Here is a 21,414-nt window from a genome sequence, read left to right as displayed (position 1 = left end):
CAACAACGCATGTTCTACAACCTACATTTTAGAACGATGCAAACACTCATGACAACAACGTTTGTAAACATCGTCATTTAATGTCTAAGCTTAATTTGATTTACGGATTGATTGGTTGATTGACTGATGAAATCTCGATAACTTTATTGATCGAATTCTGATGGGCAGTCTTACCCAGGGCCACTCTGGCAGCGGAGGCATCATAGTTGGATCCAGAAGGAGACCCAAGACAGGATGGTGATCAGGATAGAGGGCATGTAGGTCTGGAGGATAAAGTAGCCGATGTTCCTCTTCAGCTTGGAAGCTCAGAGACAGACGTGGGTAGGAACCTGCATGGAGGAAAACAGACAGAACTGTATGTATTTTATTTTGCTTTATTAAACCAGGTAAACCATTAAGAATACATTGTCTTTACAAATAATGACCTGAAGTGGAGGGATCAGAAGTGTAAAAGCAGAGAAAGGTAATATACAGAATATCTGTAGATCATCCCCTGAAAAGCCACTGTGTAGCCATAGATATACAGCACCTACTCATTCCAGGGGTTTGCTTTATTTGGACTAGTTTCTACATTGTAGAATAATAGTGAAGACATCAAAACTATGAAATAACACACGTGGAATCATTTAGTAACCAAAATGGTGTAACCAAATCAAAATATATTTTAGATTTGAGATCTCTTCAAAGTAGCCACCCTTTGCCTTTTGACAGGTTATCACACTCTTGGCATTCTCTCAACCAGTAATCATGAGGAATGCTTTTCCAACAGTCTTTAAAGAGTTCCCACATACGCTACATAGGTATCAAAACGGCCACCACTGTGTACCTGTAGAGAAGACCACGCTCTGGAGACCAGCTTGTAGTCCACGATGGAGAACTGAGGCAGCTCTATTCTCTCCACCCCAGACACTGCTCCATCTCCCTCGCCAGTAGAACTCAATGTCATCAGTGGTGTAGCCATCTGCAATATGTCGAAGATAAACACACAACGCAGAGACAGAGGACTAGAGGTCAAAAAAGGACGATAAGTCAATAGAGTAGTAACGATCAATGGAAATTGTTTTTCTGTAATAGGGAATTATTGATCCATGGTTCAGAGACATGGGAGGAATATGTCTTCTGAAATAGGATACTAGTTATTTGGCCATTGGCTGGTTTTATTGCAAGGATTATACAACTACATGCTGTTCCTTTGTTCTGAGAGAGAATCACTTAGAGAGAATCACTTAGAGAGAATCACTTAGAGAGAATCACTGAGAGAGAATCACTGGAGAGAATCACTGAGAGAGAATCACTGAGAGAGAATCACTGGAGAGAATCACTGAGAGAGAATCACTGGAGAGAATCACTGAGAGAGAATCACTGAGAGAGAATCACTGAGAGAGAATCACTGAGAGAGAATCACTGAGAGAGAATCACTGGAGAGAATCACTGAGAGAGAATCACTGGAGAGAATCACTGAGAGAGAATCACTGAGAGAGAATCACTGAGAGAGAATCACTGGAGAGAATCACTGAGAGAGAATCACTGGAGAGAATCACTGAGAGAGAATCACTGGAGAGAATCACTGAGAGAGAATCACTGAGAGAGAATCACTGAGAGAATCACTGAGAGAGAATCACTGGGGAGAATCACTGAGAGAGAATCACTGAGAGAGAATCACTGAGAGAGAATCACTGAGAGAGAATCACTGGAGAGAATCACTGGAGAGAATCACTGGAGAGAATCACTGAGAGAGAATCACTGGAGAGAATCACTGAGAGAGAATCACTGGAGAGAATCACTGGAGAGAATCACTGGAGAGAATCACTGAGAGAGAATCACTGGAGAGAATCACTGGAGAGAATCACTGGAGAGAATCACTGGAGAGAATCACTGGAGAGAATCACTGGAGAGAATCACTGGAGAGAATCACTGAGAGAGAATCACTGGGGAGAATCACTGAGAGAGAATCACTGAGAGAGAATCACTGAGAGAGAATCACTGGAGAGAATCACTGAGAGAGAATCACTGAGAGAGAATCACTGAGAGAGAATCACTGAGAGAGAATCACTGGAGAGAATCACTGAGAGAGTCACTGGAGAGAATCACTGGAGAGAATCACTGAGAGAGAATCACTGAGAGAGAATCACTGGAGAGAACCACTGGAGAGAATCACTGAGAGAGAATCACTGGAGAGAATCACAGGAAAGAGCATCACTGAGGAAAAGGGAGAATGACCATCTACCTCCCTGTGTGACGTGTCCTCTTTGAATAAACCTATTTTCCTCCCCAGATTTGCTTTGGAGTTTGTGTTATTGAAGAATAACATAAATTGCTAACAACAGATACTGGAGATTCAGAACACACACAACACTTTTTATTTGAACTTTATTTGAACTAGGCAAGTCAGTTAAGAAAAAATCTTATTTTCATTGACGGCCTAGGAACTGCCTTGTTCGGGGGCAGAACGACAGATTTGTACCTTGTTAGCTCGGGGTTGAACATGCAACCTTCCGGTTACTAGTCCAACGCTCTAACCACTAGGCTACCCTGCCGCCCCACAATAACACAGAGTGCCAGAATGGTAGGAATGGCTATGGCCTATGTCAAACGGCAGGGACGCTCTCACACACGTTGAGTAGATGTTCCTCAAAGATGATATTCTTGTTCCTGTAATGCTTACTATTTATATATCAACAATTTATATTCCGGTGTGTCAAATGTTACTGGAGAACATAATGTTAGGTTTAATATTAAATACAATTATAAATGGAGATTTCAAAGAACATTTCAGGGGACCAAAATGGTTAGCTAACTGGGTAGATCCTCTGTTCAGTTTACATGGATGAAGCCCCATGCAGCAACTCATGGACCCTTCTGTTGTGATAACCCTTCTGTTGTGATAACCCTTCTGTTGTGATAACCCTTCTGTTTTGATAACCCTTCTGTTGTGATAACCCTTCTGTTGTGATAACCCTTCTGTTGTGATAACCCTTCTGTTTTGATAACCCTTCTGTTGTGATAACCCTTCTGTTTTGATAACCCTTCTGTTGTGATAACCCTTCTGTTTTGATAACCCTTCTGTTGTGATAACCCTTCTGTTTTGATAACCCTTCTGTTGTGATAACCCTTCTGTTTTGATAACCCTTCTGTTGTGATAACCCTTCTGTTGTGATAACCATTCTGTTGTGATAACCCTTCTGTTTTGATAACCCTTCTGTTGTGATAACCCTTCTGTTTTGATAACCCTTCTGTTTTGATAACCCTTCTGTTGTGATAACCCTTCTGTTGTGATAACCCTTCTGTTGTGATAACCCTTCTGTTTTGATAACCCTTCTGTTGTGATAACCCTTCTGTTATGATCACCCTTCTGTTGTGATAACCCTTCTGTTTTGATAACCCTTCTGTTGTGATAACCCTTCTGTTTTGATAACCCTTCTGTTGTGATAACCCTTCTGTTTTGATAACCCTTCTGTTGTGATAACCCTTCTGTTGTGATAACCCTTCTGTTGTGATAACCCTTCTGCTGTTTTGATAACCCTTCTGTTGTGATAACCCTTCTGTTGTGATAACCCTTCTGTTGTGATAACCCTTCTGTTGTGATAACCCCTTCTGTTGTGATAACCCTTCTGTTTTGATAACCCTTCTGTTGTGATAACCCTTCTGTTGTGATAACCCTTCTGTTGTGATAACCCTTCTGTTGTGTTAACCATTCTGTTGTGATAACCTCTTCTGTTGTGATAACCCTTCTGTTTTGATAACCCTTCTGTTGTGATAACCCTTCTGTTGTGATAACCTCTTCTGTTGTGATAACCCTTCTGTTGTGTTAACCCTTCTGTTGTGATAACCCTTCTGTTGTGATAACCCTTCTGTTGTGATAACCCTTCTGTTGTGATAACCCTTCTGTTGTGATAACCCTTACTGTTGTGATAACCCTTCTGTTGTGATAACCCTTCTGTTTTGATAACCCTTCTGTTGTGATAACCCTTCTGTTGTGATAACCCTTCTGTTGTGATAACCATTCTGTTGTGATAACCCTTCTGTTGTGTTAACCCTTCTGTTGTGATAACCCTTCTGTTGTGTCCTTCTGTAGCTCAGTGTGGTAGAGCATGGCGCTTGTAACGCCAGGTTAGTGGGTTCGATTCCCGGGACCACCCATACGTACGAATGTATGCACACATGACTGTAAGTCGCTTTGGATAAAGCGTCTGCTAAATGGCATATATTATTATATATATTATAACCCTTCTGTTGTGATAACCCTTCTGTTTTGATAACCCTTCTGTTGTGATAACCCTTCTGTTGTGATAACCCTTCTGTTGTGATAACCCCTTCTGTTGTGATAACCCTTCTGTTGTGATAACCCCTTCTGTTGTGATAACCCTTCTGTTGTGATAACCCTTCTGTTTTGATAACCCTTCTGTTGTGATAACCCTTCTGTTTTGACAACAACGTATGTTCTACACTATGACAACAACGCATGTTCAAGCACTATGACAACAACGTATGTTCTACACTATGACAACAATGCATGTTCTAACACTATGACAACAAAGCATGTTCTACACAACATTTTAGAATGATGCAAACACTATGACAACAATGCATGTTCTAACACTATGACAACAACGCATGTTCTACACAACATTTTAGAATGATGCAAACACTATGACAACAACGCATGTTCTAACACTATGACAACAACGCATGTTCTAACACTATGACAACAATGCATGTTCTAACACTATGACAACAACGCATGTTCTAACACTATGACAACAACGCATGTTCTAACACTATGACAACAACGCATGTTCTAACACTATGACAACAACGCATGTTCTAACACTATGACAACAACGCATGTTCTAACACTATGACAACAACGCATGTTCTAACACTATGACAACAACGCATGTTCTAACACTATGACAACAACGCATGTTCTAACACTATGACAACAATGCATGTTCTAACACTATGACAACAACGCATGTTCTAACACTATGACAACAATGCATGTTCTAACACTATGACAACAACGCATGTTCTAACACTATGACAACAACGCATGTTCTAACACTATGACAACAACGCATGTTCTAACACTATGACAACAACGCATGTTCTAACACTATGACAACAATGCATGTTCTAACACTATGACAACAATGCATGTTCTAACACTATGACAACAACGCATGTTCTAACACTATGACAACAATGCATGTTCTAACACTATGACAACAATGCATGTTCTAACACTATGACAACAACGCATGTTCTAACACTATGACAACAATGCATGTTCTAACACTATGACAACAACGCATGTTCTAACACTATGACAACAATGCATGTTCTAACACTATGACAACAACGCATGTTCTAACACTATGACAACAACGCATGTTCTAACACTATGACAACAATGCATGATCTAACACTATGACAACAACGCATGTTCTAACACTATGACAACAACGCATGTTTCTAACACTATGACAACAACGCATGTTCTAACACTATGACAACAACGCATGTTCAAACACTATGACAACAACGCATGTTCTAACACTATGACAACAACGCATGTTCTAACACTATGACAACAACGCATGTTCTAACACTATGACAACAACGCATGTTCTAACACTATGACAACAACGCATGTTCTAACACTATGACAACAACGCATGTTCTAACACTATGACAACAACGTATGTTCTACACTATGACAACAACGCATGTTCTAACACTATGACAACAACGCATGTTCTAACACTATGACAACAACGACAACAATGTTTCAAACACTATGACAACAACGCATGTTCAAACACTATGACAACAACGCATGTTCTAACACTATGACAACAACGCATGTTCTAACACTATGACAACAACGTATGTTCTAACACTATGACAACAACGCATGTTCAAGCACTATGACAACAACGTATGTTCTAACACTATGACAACAACGCATGTTCAACACTATGACAACAACGCATGTTCAAGCACTATGACAACAACGTATGTTCTACACTATGACAACAACGCATGTTCTAACACTATGACAACAATGCATGTTCAAACACTATGACAACAACGCATGTTCTAACACTATGACAACAACGCATGTTCTAACACTATGACAACAATGCATGTTCTAACACTATGACAACAACGCATGTTCTAACAACACTAACACTATGACAACAACGCATGTTCTAACACTATGACAACAACGCATGTTCTAACACTATGACAACAACGTATGTTCTAACACTATGACAACAACGCATGTTCTACACTATGACAACAACGCATGTTCTAACACTATGACAACAACGCATGTTCTAACACTATGACAACAACGCATGTTCTAACACTATGACAACAATGCATGTTCTAACACTATGACAACAACGCATGTTCTACACTATGACAACAACGTATGTTCTAACACTATGACAACAACGCATGTTCTAACACTATGACAACAACGCATGTTCTACTAACACTATGACAACAACAACGCATGTTCTAACACTATGACAACAACGCATGTTCAAACACTATGACAACAACGCATGTTCTAACACTATGACAACAACGTATGTTCTACACTATGACAACAACGCATGTTCTAACACGATGACAACAACGCATGTTCTAACACGATGACAACAACGCATGTTCTAACACTATGACAACAATGCATGTTCTAACACTATGACAACAACGTATGTTCTACACTATGACAACAACGTATGTTCTACACTATGACAACAACGCATGTTCTAACACTATGACAACAACGCATGTTCTAACACTATGACAACAACGTATGTTCTAACACTATGACAACAACGCATGTTTTAACACTATGACAACAACGCATGTTCTAACACTATGACAACAACGCATGTTCTAACACTATGACAACAACGCATGTTCTAACACTATGACAACAACGCATGTTCTAACACTATGACAACAACGTATGTTCTACACTATGACAACAACGTATGTTCTACACTATGACAACAACGCATGTTCTAACACTATGACAACAACGCATGTTCTAACACTATGACAACAACGCATGTTCAAACACTATGACAACAACGCATGTTCTAACACTATGACAACAACGCATGTTCTAACACTGACAACAACGCATGACAATGACAACAACGCATGTTCTAACACTATGACAATGACAACAACGCATGTTCATGACAACAAACACTATGACAACAACGCATGTTCTAAAACTATGACAACAACGCATGTTCTAACACTGTTTCAAACACTATGACAACAACGCATGTTCTAACACTATGACAACAACGCATGTTCTAACACTATGACAACAACGTGTTCAAGCACTATGTGACAAACAACGCATGTTCTAACACTATGACAACAACGCATGACACTATGACAACAACGCATGTTCAAACTATGACTATGTTCTACACTATGACAACAACGCATGTTCTAACACTATGACAACAACGCATGTTCTAACACTATGACAACAACGCATGTTCTAACACTATGACAACAACGCATGTTCTAACACTATGACAACAACGCATGTTCTAACACTATGACAACAACGCATGTTCTAACACTATGACAACAACGCATGTTCAAACACTATGACAACAACGCATGTTCTAACACTATGACAACAACGCATGTTCTAACACTATGACAACAACGCATGTTCTAACACTATGACAACAACGCATGTTCTAACACTATGACAACAACGTATGTTCTAACACTATGACAACAACGCATGTTCTAACACTATGACAACAACGCATGTTCTACACTATGACAACAACGCATGTTCTAACACTATGACAACAATGTTCTAAAACGATGACAACAACGCAAGTTCTAACACTATGACAACAATGCATGTTCAACACTATGACATGTTCTAACACTATGACAACAACGCATGTTCTAACACTATGACAACAACGCATGTTCTAACACTATGACAACAACGCATGTTCTAACACTATGACAACAACGCATGTTCAAACACTATGACAACAACGCATGTTCTAACACTATGACAACAACGTATGTTCTAACACTATGACAACAACGCATGTTCTAACACTATGACAACAACGCATGTTCTAACACTATGACAACAACGCATGTTCTAACACTATGACAACAACGCATGTTCTAACACTATGACAACAACGCATGTTCTAACACTATGACAACAATGTTCTAACACTGACAACAACTAACACTATGACAACAACGCATGTTCTAACACTATGACAACAACGTATGTTCTAACACTATGACAACAACGCATGTTCTAACACTATGACAACAATGCATGTTCTAACACTATGACAACAACGCATGTTCTAACACTATGACAACAACGCATGTTCTAACACTATGACAACAACGCATGTTCTACACAACATTTTAGAATGATGCAAACACTATGACAACAACGCATGTTCTAACACTATGACAACAACGCATGTTCTAACACTATGACAACAACGCATGTTCTAACACTATGACAACAACGCATGTTCTAACACTATGACAACAACGCATGTTCTAACACTATGACAACAACGCATGTTCTAACACTATGACAACAACGCATGTTCTAACACTATGACAACAACGCATGTTCTAACACTATGACAACAACGCATGTTCTAACACTATGACAACAACGCATGTTCTAACACTATGACAACAATGCATGTTCTAACACTATGACAACAACGCATGTTCAAACACTATGACAAATAATGCATGTTCTAACACTACTGACAACAACGCATGTTCTACACAACAACGATGACAACAACGCATGTTCTAACACTATGACAACAACGCATGTTCTAACACTATGACAACAACGCATGTTCTAACACTATGACAACAACGCATGTTCAAACACTATGACAACAACGCATAACACACTATGACAACAACGCATGTTCTAACATGTTCAAACACTATGAAATACTATGACAACAACGCATGTTCTAACACTATGACAACAACGCATGTTCTAACACTATGACAACAACGCATGTTCTAACACTATGACAACAACGCATGTTCTAACACTATGACAACAATGCATGTTCTAACACTATGACAACAACGTATGTTCTACACTATGACAACAACGTATGTTCTACACTATGACAACAACGCATGTTTTAACACTATGACAACAACGCATGTTCTAACACTATGACAACAACGCATGTTCTAACACTATGACAACAACGCATGTTCTAACACTATGACAACAACGCATGTTCAAACACTATGACAACAACGCATGTTCTAACACTATGACAACAACGTATGTTCTACACTATGACAACAACGCATGTTCTAACACTGATGACACGATGACAACGCATGTTCTAACACTATGACAACAATGATGTTCTAACACTACGCATGTTCTAACACGATGACACTACAACGCATGTTCTAACACTATGACAACAACGCATGTTCTAACACTATGACAACAACGTGTTCAAACACTATGACAAACAACGTGTTCTAACACTATGACAACAACGTGTTTTAACACTGACAACAACGCATGTCTAACACTATGACAACAACGCATGTTCTAACACTATGTTTTAACACTATGACAACAACGCATGTTCTAACACTATGACAACAACATGTTCTAACACTGACAACAACGTTCTAACACTATGACAACAACGCATGTTCAAACACTAACACTATGACAACAACGCATGTTCTAACACTATGACAACAACGCATGTTCTAACACTATGACAACAACGCATGTTCTAACACTATGACAACAACGCATGTTCTAACACTATGACAACAACGTATGTTCTACACTAACACTATGACAACAACGCATGTTCTAACACTATGACAACAACGCATGTTCTAACACTATGACAACAATGCATGTTCTAACACTATGACAACAACGCTATGACAAATAACGTTCAAACACTAACACTGACAACAACGCATGTTCTAACACTATGACAACAACGCATGTTCTAACACTATGACAACAACGCATGTTCAAACACTATGACAACAACGCATGAACACTATGACAACAACGCATGTTCTAACACTATGACAACAACGCATGTTCTAACACTATGACAACAACGCATGTTCTAACACTATGACAACAACGCATGTTCTAACACTATGACAACAACGCATGTTCTAACACTATGACAACAACGCATGTTCTAACACTATGACAACAACGCATGTTCTAACACTATGACAACAACGCATGTTCAAACACTATGACAACAACGCATGTTCTAACACTATGACAACAACGCATGTTCTAACACTATGACAACAACGTATGTTCTAACACGATGACAACAACGCATGTTCTAACACTATGACAACAACGCATGTTCTAACACTATGACAACAACGCATGTTCTAACACTATGACAACAACGCATGTTCTAACACGATGACAACAACGCATGTTCTAACACTATGACAACAACGCATGTTCTAACACTATGACAACAACGCATGTTCTAACACTATGACAACAACGCATGTTCAAACACTATGACAACAACGCATGTTCTAACACTATGACAACAACGCATGTTCTAACACTATGACAACAACGCATGTTCTAACACTATGACAACAACGCATGTTCTAACACTATGACAACAACGCATGTTCTAACACGATGACAACAACGCATGTTCTAACACTATGACAACAACGCATGTTCTAACACACAACAACGCATGTTCTAACACTATGACAACAACAAACACTATGACAACAACGCATGTTCTAACACTATGACAACAACGCATGTTCTAACACTATGACAACAACGTATGTTCTAACACTATGACAACAACGCATGTTCTAACACTATGACAACAACGCATGTTCTAACACTATGACAACAACGCATGTTCTAACACTATGACAACAACGCATGTTCTAACACTATGACAACAACGCATGTTCTAACACTATGACAACAACGCATGTTCTAACACTATGGCAACAACACATGTTCTAACACTATGACAACAACGCATGTTCTAACACGCATGACAACAACGCATGTTCTAACACGAACACTGACAACAACGCATGTTCTAACACTATGATGACAACAACGCATGTTCTAACACTATGACAACAACGCATGTTCTAACACTATGACAACAACGCATGTTCTAACACTATGACAACAACGCATGTTCTAACACTATGACAACAACGCATGTTCTAACACTATGACAACAACGCATGTTCTAACACTATGACAACAACGTATGTTCTAACACTATGACAACAACGCATGTTCTAACACTATGACAACAACGCATGTTCTAACACTATGACAACAACGTATGTTCTAACACTATGACAACAACGCATGTTCTAACACTATGACAACAACGCATGTTCTAACACTATGACAACAACGTATGTTCTAACACTATGACAACAACGCATGTTCTAACACTATGACAACAACGCATGTTCTAACACTATGACAACAACGCATGTTCAAACACTATGACAACAACGCATGTTCTAACACTATGACAACAACGCATGTTCTAACACTATGACAACAACGCATGTTCTAACACTATGACAACAACGCATGTTCTAACACTATGACAACAACGCATGTTCTAACACTATGACAACAACGCATGTTCTAACACGATGACAACAACGCATGTTCTAACACTATGACAACAACGCATGTTCTAACACTATGACAACAACGAATGTTCTAACACTATGACAACAACGCATGTTCTAACACGATGACAACAACGCATGTTCTAACACTATGACAACAACGCATGTTCTAACACTATGACAACAACGCATGTTCTAACACTATGACAACAACGCATGTTCTAACACTATGACAACAACGTAACACTATGACAACGTTTTCTACACTATAACAACAACGCATGTTCTAACACTATGGCAACAACACATGTTCTAACACTATGACAACAACGCATGTTCTAACACTATGACAACAACGTATGTTCTACACTATAACAACAACGCATGTTCTAACACTATGGCAACAACACATGTTCTAACACTATGGCAACAACACATGTTCTAACACTATGACAACAACGCATGTTCTAACACGATGACAACAACGCATGTTCTAACACGATGACAACAACGCATGTTCTAACACGATGACAACAACGCATGTTCTAACACTATGACAACAACGCATGTTCTAACACTATGACAACAACGTATGTTCTACACTATGACAACAACGCATGTTCTAACACGATGACAACAACGCATGTTCTAACACTATGACAACAACGCATGTTCTAACACTATGACAACAACGCATGTTCTAACACGATGACAACAACGCATGTTCTAACACTATGACAACAACGCATGTTCTAACACGATGACAACAATGCATGTTCAAACACTATGACAACAACGCATGTTCTAACACTATGACAACAACGCATGTTCTAACACTATGACAACAACGCATGTTCTAACACTATGACAACAACGCATGTTCTAACACTATGACAACAACGCATGTTCTAACACTATGACAACAACGCATGTTCTAACACGATGACAACAACGCATGTTCTAACACTATGACAACAACGCATGTTCTAACACGATGACAACAATGCATGTTCAAACACTATGACAACAACGCATGTTCTAACACTATGACAACAACGCATGTTCTAACACTATGACAACAACGCATGTTCTAACACTATGACAACAACGTATGTTCTAACACTATGACAACAACGCATGTTTTAACACTATGACAACAACGCATGTTCTAACACTATGACAACAACGCATGTTCTAACACTATGACAACAACGCATGTTCAAACACTATGACAACAACGCATGTTCTAACACTATGACAACAACGCATGTTCTAACACTATGACAACAACGTATGTTCTAACACGATGACAACAATGCATGTTCTAACACTATGACAACAACGCATGTTCTAACACGATGACAACAACGCATGTTCTAACACTATGACAACAACGCATGTTCTAACACTATGACAACAACGCATGTTCTAACACTATGACAACAACGCATGTTCTAACACTATGACAACAATGCATGTTCTAACACTATGACAACAACGTATGTTCTACACTATGACAACAACGTATGTTCTACACTATGACAACAACGCATGTTTTAACACTATGACAACAACGCATGTTCTAACACTATGACAACAACGCATGTTCTAACACTATGACAACAACGCATGTTCTAACACTATGACAACAACGCATGTTCAAACACTATGACAACAACGCATGTTCTAACACTATGACAACAACGTATGTTCTACACTATGACAACAACGCATGTTCTAACACGATGACAACAACGCATGTTCTAACACGATGACAACAACGCATGTTCTAACACTATGACAACAATGCATGTTCTAACACTATGACAACAACGTAGGTTCTACACTATGACAACAACGTATGTTCTACACTATGACAACAACGCGTGTTTTAACACTATGACAACAACGCATGTTCTAACACTATGACAACAACGCATGTTCTAACACTATGACAACAACGCATGTTCAAACACTATGACAACAACGCATGTTCTAACACTATGACAACAACGCATGTTCTAACACTATGACAACAACGCATGTTCTAACACTATGACAACAACGCATGTTCTAACACTATGACAACAACGTATGTTCTAACACTATGACAACAACGCATGTTTTAACACTATGACAACAACGCATGTTCTAACACTATGACAACAACGCATGTTCCTAACACTATGACAACAACGCATGTTCAAACACTATGACAACAACGCATGTTCTAACACTATGACAACAACGCATGTTCTAACACTATGACAACAACGTATGTTCTAACACGATGACAACAACGCATGTTCTAACACTATGACAACAACGCATGTTCTAACACTATGACAACAACGCATGTTCTAACACTATGACAACAACGCATGTTCTAACACGATGACAACAACGCATGTTCTAACACTATGACAACAACGCATGTTCTAACACTATGACAACAACGCATGTTCTAACACTATGACAACAACGCATGTTCAAACACTATGACAACAACGCATGTTCTAACACTATGACAACAACGCATGTTCTAACACTATGACAACAACGTATGTTCTAACACGATGACAACAACGCATGTTCTAACACTATGACAACAACGCATGTTCTACCACTATGACAACAACGCATGTTCTAACACTATGACAACAACGCATGTTCTAACACGATGACAACAACGCATGTTCTAACACTATGACAACAACGCATGTTCTAACACTATGACAACAACGCATGTTCTAACACTATGACAACAACGCATGTTCTAACACTATGACAACAACGTATGTTCTAACACGATGACAACAACGCATGTTCTAACACTATGACAACAACGCATGTTCTAACACTATGACAACAACGAATGTTCTAACACTATGACAACAACGCATGTTCTAACACGATGACAACAACGCATGTTCTAACACTATGACAACAACGCATGTTCTAACACTATGACAACAACGCATGTTCTAACACTATGACAACAACGCATGTTCTAATACTATGACAACAACGTATGTTCTACACTATAACAACAACGCATGTTCTAACACTATGGCAACAACACATGTTCTAACACTATGACAACAACGCATGTTCTAACACTATGACAACAACGTATGTTCTACACTATAACAACAACGCATGTTCTAACACTATGGCAACAACACATGTTCTAACACTATGGCAACAACACATGTTCTAACACTATGACAACAACGCATGTTCTAACACGATGACAACAACGCATGTTCTAACACGATGACAACAACGCATGTTCTAACACGATGACAACAACGCATGTTCTAACACTATGACAACAACGCATGTTCTAACACTATGACAACAACGTATGTTCTAACACTATGACAACAACGCATGTTCTAACACTATGACAACAACGCATGTTCTAACACTATGACAACAACGCATGTTCAACACTATGACAACAACGTATGTTCTAACACTATGACAACAACGCATGTTCTAACACTATGACAACAACGCATGTTCTAACACTATGACAACAACGCATGTTCTAACACTATGACAACAACGCATGTTCTAACACTATGACAACAACGCATGTTCTAACACTATGACAACAACGTATGTTCTAACACTATGACAACAACGCATGTTCTAACACTATGACAACAACGCATGTTCTAACACTATGACAACAACGCATGTTCAAACACTATGACAACAACGCATGTTCTAACACTATGACAACAACGCATGTTCTAACACTATGACAACAACGCATGTTCTAACACGATGACAACAACGCATGTTCTAACACTATGACAACAACGCATGTTCTAACACTATGACAACAACGCATGTTCTAACACGATGACAACAACGCATGTTCTAACACTATGACAACAACGCATGTTCTAACACTATGACAACAACGAATGTTCTAACACTATGACAACAACGCATGTTCTAACACGATGACAACAACGCATGTTCTAACACTATGACAACAACGCATGTTCTAACACTATGACAACAACGCATGTTCTAACACTATGACAACAACGCATGTTCTAACACTATGACAACAACGTATGTTCTACACTATAACAACAACGCATGTTCTAACACTATGGCAACAACACATGTTCTAACACTATGACAACAACGCATGTTCTAACACTATGACAACAACGCATGTTCTAACACGATGACAACAACGCATGTTCTAACACTATGACAACAACGCATGTTCTAACACGATGACAACAATGCATGTTCAAACACTATGACAACAACGCATGTTCTAACACTATGACAACAACGCATGTTCTAACACTATGACAACAACGCATGTTCTAACACTATGACAACAACGCATGTTCTAACACTATGACAACAACGCATGTTCTAACACTATGACAACAACGCATGTTCTAACACTATGACAACAACGCATGTTCTAACACTATGACAACAACGCATGTTCTAACACTATGACAACAACGTATGTTCTAACACTATGACAACAACGCATGTTCTAACACTATGACAACAACGCATGTTCTAACACTATGACAACAACGCATGTTCTAACACTATGACAACAACGCATGTTCTAACACTATGACAACAACGCATGTTCTAACACTATGACAACAACGCATGTTCTAACACTATGACAACAACGCATGTTCTAACACTATGACAACAACGCATGTTCTAACACTATGACAACAACGTATGTTCTACACTATGACAACAACGTATGTTCTACACTATGACAACAACGCATGTTTTAACACTATGACAACAACGCATGTTCTAACACTATGACAACAACGCATGTTCTAACACTATGACAACAACGCATGTTCTAACACTATGACAACAACGCATGTTCAAACACTATGACAACAACGCATGTTCTAACACTATGACAACAACGTATGTTCTACACTATGACAACAACGCATGTTCTAACACGATGACAACAACGCATGTTCTAACACGATGACAACAACGCATGTTCTAACACTATGACAACAATGCATGTTCTAACACTATGACAACAACGTAGGTTCTACACTATGACAACAACGTATGTTCTACACTATGACAACAACGCGTGTTTTAACACTATGACAACAACGCATGTTCTAACACTATGACAACAACGCATGTTCTAACACTATGACAACAACGCATGTTCAAACACTATGACAACAACGCATGTTCTAACACTATGACAACAACGCATGTTCTAACACTATGACAACAACGCATGTTCTAACACTATGACAACAACGCATGTTCTAACACTATGACAACAACGTATGTTCTAACACTATGACAACAACGCATGTTTTAACACTATGACAACAACGCATGTTCTAACACTATGACAACAACGCATGTTCTAACACTATGACAACAACGCATGTTCAAACACTATGACAACAACGCATGTTCTAACACTATGACAACAACGCATGTTCTAACACTATGACAACAACGTATGTTCTAACACGATGACAACAACGCATGTTCTAACACTATGACAACAACGCATGTTCTAACACTATGACAACAACGCATGTTCTAACACTATGACAACAACGCATGTTCTAACACGATGACAACAACGCATGTTCTAACACTATGACAACAACGCATGTTCTAACACTATGACAACAACGCATGTTCTAACACTATGACAACAACGCATGTTCAAACACTATGACAACAACGCATGTTCTAACACTATGACAACAACGCATGTTCTAACACTATGACAACAACGTATGTTCTAACACGATGACAACAACGCATGTTCTAACACTATGACAACAACGCATGTTCTACCACTATGACAACAACGCATGTTCTAACACTATGACAACAACGCATGTTCTAACACGATGACAACAACGCATGTTCTAACACTATGACAACAACGCATGTTCTAACACTATGACAACAACGCATGTTCTAACACTATGACAACAACGCATGTTCTAACACTATGACAACAACGTATGTTCTAACACGATGACAACAACGCATGTTCTAACACTATGACAACAACGCATGTTCTAACACTATGACAACAACGAATGTTCTAACACTATGACAACAACGCATGTTCTAACACGATGACAACAACGCATGTTCTAACACTATGACAACAACGCATGTTCTAACACTATGACAACAACGCATGTTCTAACACTATGACAACAACGCATGTTCTAATACTATGACAACAACGTATGTTCTAACACTATAACAACAACGCATGTTCTAACACTATGGCAACAACACATGTTCTAACACTATGACAACAACGCATGTTCTAACACTATGACAACAACGTATGTTCTACACTATAACAACAACGCATGTTCTAACACTATGGCAACAACACATGTTCTAACACTATGGCAACAACACATGTTCTAACACTATGACAACAACGCATGTTCTAACACGATGACAACAACGCATGTTCTAACACGATGACAACAACGCATGTTCTAACACGATGACAACAACGCATGTTCTAACACTATGACAACAACGCATGTTCTAACACTATGACAACAACGTATGTTCTAACACTATGACAACAACGCATGTTCTAACACTATGACAACAACGCATGTTCTAACACTATGACAACAACGCATGTTCTAACACTATGACAACAACGTATGTTCTAACACTATGACAACAACGCATGTTCTAACACTATGACAACAACGCATGTTCTAACACTATGACAACAACGTATGTTCTAACACTATGACAACAACGCATGTTCTAACACTATGACAACAACGCATGTTCTAACACTATGACAACAACGTATGTTCTAACACTATGACAACAACGCATGTTCTAACACTATGACAACAACGCATGTTCTAACACTATGACAACAACGCATGTTCAAACACTATGACAACAACGCATGTTCTAACACTATGACAACAACGCATGTTCTAACACTATGACAACAACGCATGTTCTAACACGATGACAACAAAGCATGTTCTAACACTATGACAACAACGCATGTTCTAACACTATGACAACAACGCATGTTCTAACACGATGACAACAACGCATGTTCTAACACTATGACAACAACGCATGTTCTAACACTATGACAACAACGAATGTTCTAACACTATGACAACAACGCATGTTCTAACACGATGACAACAACGCATGTTCTAACACTATGACAACAACGCATGTTCTAACACTATGACAACAACGCATGTTCTAACACTATGACAACAACGCATGTTCTAACACTATGACAACAACGTATGTTCTACACTATAACAACAACGCATGTTCTAACACTATGGCAACAACACATGTTCTAACACTATGACAACAACGCATGTTCTAACACTATGACAACAACGCATGTTCTAACACGATGACAACAACGCATGTTCTAACACTATGACAACAACGCATGTTCTAACACGATGACAACAATGCATGTTCAAACACTATGACAACAACGCATGTTCTAACACTATGACAACAACGCATGTTCTAACACTATGACAACAACGCATGTTCTAACACTATGACAACAACGCATGTTCTAACACTATGACAACAACGCATGTTCTAACACTATGACAACAACGCATGTTCTAACACTATGACAACAACGCATGTTCTAACACTATGACAACAACGCATGTTCTAACACTATGACAACAACGTATGTTCTAACACTATGACAACAACGCATGTTCTAACACTATGACAACAACGCATGTTCTAACACTATGACAACAACGTATGTTCTAACACTATGACAACAACGCATGTTCTAACACTATGACAACAACGCATGTTCTAACACGATGACAACAACGCATGTTCTAACACTATGACAACAACGCATGTTCTAACACTATGACAACAACGCATGTTCTAACACGATGACAACAACGCATGTTCTAACACTATGACAACAACGCATGTTCTAACACGATGACAACAATGCATGTTCAAACACTATGACAACAACGATGTTCTAACACTATGACAACAACGCATGTTCTAACACTATGACAACAACGCATGTTCTAACACTATGACAACAACGCATGTTCTAACACTATGACAACAACGCATGTTCTAACACGATGACAACAACGCATGTTCTAACACTATGACAACAACGCATGTTCTAACACGATGACAACAATGCATGTTCAAACACTATGACAACAACGCATGTTCTAACACTATGACAACAACGCATGTTCTAACACTATGACAACAACGCATGTTCTAACACTATGACAACAATGCATGTTCTAACACTATGACAACAACGCATGTTCTAACACTATGACAACAACGCATGTTCTAACACTATGACAACAACGTATGTTCTAACACTATGACAACAATGTATGTTCTACACTATGACAACAACGTATGTTCTAACACTATGACAACAACGCATGTTCTAACACGATGACAACAACGCATGTTCTAACACTATGACAACAACGCATGTTCTAACACGATGACAACAATGCATGTTCTAACACTATGACAACAACGTATGTTCTATATTATGACAACAACGTATGTTCTACACTATGACAACAACGTATGTTCTAACACTATGACAACAACGTATGTTCTACACTATGGCAACAACGCATGTTCTACACGACATTTTAGAACGATGCAAACACTATGACAACAACGTTTGTAAACATCGTCATTTAATGTCTAAGTTTAATTTGATTTACGGATTGATTGGTTGATTGACTGATGAAATCTCGATAACTTTATTGATCGAATTTGATGGGCAGTCTTACCCAGGGCCACTCTGGCAGCGGAGGCATCATAGTTGATCCAGAAGGAGACCCAAGACAGGATGGTGATCAGGATAGAGGGCATGTAGGTCTGGAGGATAAAGTAGCCGATGTTCCTCTTCAGCTTGAAGCTCAGAGACAGGCGTGGGTAGGAACCTGCATGGAGGAAAACAGACAGAACTGTATGTATTTTATTTTGCTTTATTAAACCAGGTAAACCATTAAGAATACATTGTCTTTTACAAATAATGACCTGAAGTGGAGGGATCAGAAGTGTAAAAGCAGAGAAAGGTAATATACAGAATATCTGTAGATCACCCCCTGAAAAGCCACTGTGTAGCCATAGATATACAGCACCTACTCATTCCAGGGGTTTGCTTTATTTGGACTAGTTTCTACATTGTAGAATAATAGTGAAGACATCAAAACTATGAAATAACACACGTGGAATCATTTAGTAACCAAAATGGTGTAACCAAATCAAAATATATTTTAGATTTGAGATTCTTCAAAGTAGCCACCCTTTGCCTTTTGACAGGTTATCACACTCTTGGCATTCTCTCAACCAGTAATCATGAGGAATGCTTTTCCAACAGTCTTTAAAGAGTTCCCACATACGCTACATAGGTATCAAAACGGCCACCACTGTGTACCTGTAGAGAAGACCACGTTCTTGGAGACCAGCTTGTAGTCCACGATGGAGAACTGAGGCAGCTCTATTCTCTCCACCCCAGACACTGCTCCATCTCCCCCTCGCCAGTAGAACTCAATGTCATCAGTGGTGTAGCCATCTGCAATATGT

General features: G+C 38.9%; 1 pseudogene; it reads right to left on the bottom strand.

Annotated features, from left to right (window-relative positions):
• Positions 1-174: 174 nt before the first annotated feature.
• LOC118383668 (gamma-aminobutyric acid receptor subunit beta-3-like) lies at positions 175-21,403 on the bottom strand (annotated as a pseudogene).
• Positions 21,404-21,414: the final 11 nt, after the last annotated feature.

Source organism: Oncorhynchus keta, unplaced genomic scaffold (assembly GCF_023373465.1).
Source record: "Oncorhynchus keta strain PuntledgeMale-10-30-2019 unplaced genomic scaffold, Oket_V2 Un_contig_4330_pilon_pilon, whole genome shotgun sequence".
NCBI lineage: Eukaryota > Metazoa > Chordata > Actinopteri > Salmoniformes > Salmonidae > Oncorhynchus > Oncorhynchus keta.
This window is presented reverse-complemented; position numbering and strand designations above follow the sequence as displayed.